Consider the following 4,490-nt stretch of genomic DNA (forward strand, 5'->3'; position numbering starts at 1 on the left):
CTAGGCTTTAAAGTTTAGCATCTAAAAACCTTCACGCTGGCAGTTTCCTTTAGAGTCTATGATCCGAGAGTCATAAACAATATGTGTACAATCAAGCAAGCATTTGGGGGCTTTGGGGGAAAATTAAAGTTTGATAAATGTTTCGAAATTGAGGGATTTGTTTACCCCTAACCATGTGGGGGTCAACAGTTCCTCTGCCTTACATTACAGAAAATGGAATTGCTCCCCTTCCTTGCTATTTAACCATTATTCACTGGAAATTACTGAGGAATGAGGAAACTAATATGACAATTATGCATAATACATATCCATCGTCACTGAACAAAGTCCAGGTACTGAGACTTTGGACGTCCTGGAATCAGAAGTTGAAGAAGCAGGCTACAGGCTGGGCAGCAGTATGGCTTACTGTATCTGGTTTGAAAGAACACTTTTATAAATAGACTTCATTCCTCGAAAAGCAAATCTGAAGCTATAATCCATAAAAAGAATTGTAACCAATTAATATTAAGTTACTAATTAAAACTGGTACATAACAGCAAGTTTGAATATGACTTTTATAAGCATGTCAGCATGATGTTTTCTGTTTAATAGCATAACATTTATTTTAAAAATAATTCCAGCTAAAACACGAGGAATAATCATTTTGCTCTGTGAGCACGATGTTAAAAATTTGCTTTTAATGTGAGGGAAATATTTTTTAAATTAAACAATTCATGTAAAAATAAACTGAAATAAGATGTTATTCTGAACTCTTAATTATGTAGCCTTTAGCTATTTTAAATCAAAGATGTAACAACTTCCAAGCACCATAATGAAGGTTGGAAGGAAAGCCCTATGGCTGGATTGAGGATGGTCTAGCAAAATCACAAAATCTTTATCAGAAATGTTCACTTTGGGTTCCAAGTTACTCAAGACACTGTCAGTATTGGGCACTATTGGAATTTCAATAAAAAATACTTTCCAAATGACATGGGAAGGAGAAGAAACTACCTAAATAGGAAAGATCGCTGCTGTTTAACACATTTTATTCAGGTCCATCAGTAAGCACACGGTTTGCATGAGTAATCACGGGAGCAGTTTTATTTGCAGGAGGAGAAGGTCTTCCAGAAGAAATTCTTGCAGGGGGTTTTCTCTCGGCGGGTGGACTGCTGAAGGGGCCGGCCTTCCTGCCGTTTGGACACTGCCCCGGCTTCCCCTCCCCTGAGGGGCTTGGCGCTGGCCTGGGAGGTCCACTCGTACCACCAAGCAAGGAAAGTCAAAAGGTTGCTTTTCTTTACTTCTGCCACTTCCTGTATATGCTTTTAAAGAGAAGCAGATGGCAACGGAAAGAAAAATCAACAATCTGGCTCAGCCAGCATTAAAATATACACAATCCCTCACTTAAAAAAAAAAAAAGATGCCCCATAACAATAAATCACATTGCCATTTAAGGGATGAGAAAGCTAAGAGAATGCCTTAAAGAAATTGCTCTAGTTAGAAAAAAGGGAAAAGATAATTTTCAGTTAAGGAAAAAAAACTGCTGGTTTTGCCCCATAATCTCTGCTGAGGTCCTTAATTAGAAGAGGTCAGGAAATCTGTCATTTTCCCCCAACAAGTGACTGCTGACTAAGAAGCCCCCAAGGTAGATCATGCTAATTTAGCACGTTTTCCCCATCTTTGGACACACCTGGATGTCCACAAGTTGCTCTTTGAGACAGATCAGATTGAGACATTATATTCTGCTCTTTCAAGGTCCTTAGAAAGCTTCTAGGAGTAATCTGATGATAAATGACCTGTCTGAGACTCATCGGGTAATTTCAGAGAAAAATCCATTTTTAATGGTCAACTTCATGTACTCTTTCTTGGAACTTTTTCAAAATGGAAAAAAGAAAAATAAATCACCTCAGGAAGTTACAAATTCTCTCAGTGGAAAAATGTAATGATGTCAATTAATCTGAGCCAGTGAGAACATGTGCTATATATATAAATTAAGGCTCCGGAAGTCCGTGTGACTAATACGGGCATTTGCAGCTCCACGATCGTGCTATAATGGACTAGTACAATCACTTAACATCTCACGGACTGGCAGACGGAGCGCGCTGGCATGAAGAGGCTCGCCTTGAGCTGCGAAGGTTTCTAACAAACTTCATGGGTTGGGACAAGCGAAGGTAAATGAGAATCAATGGTCTGAATGCAACGTCACAGTGCCACGGGCCAGCTGAGAAGAATACTACAAAGTTCAGCCCTGCGTCCTGTCCTACTTGTGAACTGCAACCCATGCATGCACACACACTCGCCATGCAGATGCCAGGACTCCACGGGCATGGCCAAAAATGTCAACAAAAGAGACAGACAGGGAGTGGGCTAGTGTGTGGCTGAGCAGGGACTGTACTCACCCCGCTGTCTTGGCCAGTGGGCCTGCCCTCCAGGGGCAGGGCAGCGGTGGCCATGGCCCCCAAGAGCAGCAGCAACAGGAGGCCCCCAGGCAGCGGCATCCTGCGGGCGGGCGCTTCTCTCCGCGGCTGCCCTTCCTTCCTACAGCCCTGAAGGCAACGTTTTGTAGACTGGGACCTCTTCTTCGGAGACTGGGGGGTATTTTAAGCTCAAACTCCAGCTGTTTTTTTTTTTTGTGTCTATACATGTCTAAAGCCTGTACCCCTGTTGACGCATAAGCCTGAGCAATCAGTGCCCACAAAAGTGCTTTGGGATTGGATTTAACCCCTTAATTAAAGCCTCAGGTCTTTTCCTGTGTTGAGGGTGAATTTGCTCTTATTTTGGAATGCATGTGTGCTTGCTTCTGAAGAGTTCTACTTCCTCGTAATTATGCCTATAGCAAGCAGGAAGCCACGAGAACAAAACCAAGTGATTTAACATAATATAAAATTAGCCTTGGATAAGGAGCTTAAATGTGAAATTGTGCCCATATAAAAGTATGACTGAATCTGCTACAGGCAGAAGAAACAAGGAGGCAATGAGGGCTCAGAGAGATGCTCCAACAGCATCCACTGGTTTCACCAATTCGCAGCAAGGATGACCCAAGCGATCATCCCCCAGCACTGCCTCCCGGCCCAACAGGCCAGACCCCTGTCCTTCAGGCCAGGCCTTCTCAAACTGGGAAGCCCACACGATCACCTGGGATGCAGATTCGGGTGTAGCGGGTGTGGGGCGAAGCTGAGCGCCTCAGTTTCCAGCAAGCTCCAGGAGAGGCTGGCCCTGAGGCAGCCAGGCGCTGGCCTGCTGCTGACCACCTGCTAGTGGATCACAGACCAGCTCTTTTTTTTTCTTTTTGAATGAAATAGAAGTGAGAGGGCATCATGTGTACAAAGGATAAATAATGCTTCGGGTTGTGCATATGTGTCAGGTGTAAGACACATCACTACTGCAGGCCGCAGTCACCACTGGAGAAGCAGTGCCCTGACCTGTGCTTGGCTGGCTCCCAGGGCTCACTCTCCCCCCAAGACAGCGCCGCTGCTGAGAAGTGCAGTGAAGTCCCTCTCTGGGCCACCTCCTGGCTTTTCTTCACAGGTCCCAGTTTCAGAATCACACAGACAGAGGCACAGGCTCCTTCACCCCACTGAGGCAGCTAGTAAAATCCGAAACACCCACCGCTAACCTGCCAGAGGTGACCGACATCCAAGGAAGGCTATAAATGAAATAAAGTAACCAAAGAACTGACGGCTCTTCCCAAAAGTAAACATGTTCGTTTTCTGTTTCCCAAAGTCCTGGTCACTCCTCCACAAGGGAAATCTCAGTCCTGAATTTCATCTGTCACAGTCTTTCCGCTTGAGTGGTTTGAGAGTCCAGGTCAAAGCAGCATGGCCTCATGACCGGTGGCTTACACGCTGTATGTTGCTTAGTCCTTTCTCCACCAATTATTTTTTGCCTAAAATAATTCCCACAAATAAGACTAAAACTTTTGGGGTATTCACGCAGGTAAATTCGTAGTAGCTCAGCCAGCTTCTTATATCCTTAGCACATTTTATTCAATGGGCTTGTTGAACATTCTGAGCACCCAGTATGTACACAGAACTTGCATACCACAAAGGACCCCTCCACCCACACCCTGCCAGCTGTCACAGCCTAGGAGGGGTAGGATTCATAAGTACAAATGAAAGAAAAGTACAGTTTCAGTGGGACAGTAAGTGTGCCAAGGAGGGTTATAGCTGCAGGGTGGAGAAGGCCTCATGAGAGCTGATAAGAACCATTTCAAGAAGGTGGCAAGGCCGGGAGTGGTGGCTCACGCCTGTAATCCTAGCACTCTGGGAGGCCGAGGCAGGAGGATCACTCAAGGTCAGGAGTTCAAGACCAGCCTGAGCAAGAGTGAGATTCCCGTCTCTACTAAAAATAGAAAGAAATTAGCTGGACAACTAAAAATGCATAGAAAAAATAAGCTGGGCATGGTGGCGCATGCCTGTAGTCCCAGCTACACGGGAGGCTGAGACAGGAGAATCGCTTGAGCCCAGGAGTGTGAGGTTGCCGTGAGCTAGCCTGACGCCACGGCACTCTAGCCC

At 45.2% G+C, this 4,490-nt stretch overlaps 1 protein-coding gene and 1 pseudogene across 1 annotated transcript in view; both read right to left on the minus strand.

Moving 5' to 3' along the window:
- Positions 1 to 1,079: 1,079 nt before the first annotated feature.
- The window catches only part of LOC105824888, a 5,337-nt pseudogene continuing 1,926 nt past the window's right edge, over positions 1,080 to 4,490 (minus strand).
- LOC105824945 (centromere protein S) overlaps positions 1,268 to 4,490 on the minus strand; it is a 15,354-nt gene continuing 12,131 nt past the window's right edge. The window contains exon 6 of the mRNA XM_012662567.1: positions 1,268 to 1,298. The gene's annotated coding sequence lies outside the window, so the exon portion shown is untranslated. The remainder of the gene's footprint in view (positions 1,299 to 4,490) is intronic.

The sequence above is a fragment of the Propithecus coquereli genome, unplaced genomic scaffold (assembly GCF_000956105.1).
Source record: "Propithecus coquereli isolate 6110/MARCELLA unplaced genomic scaffold, Pcoq_1.0 Scaffold77, whole genome shotgun sequence".
In the NCBI taxonomy this organism is placed as follows: domain Eukaryota; kingdom Metazoa; phylum Chordata; class Mammalia; order Primates; family Indriidae; genus Propithecus; species Propithecus coquereli.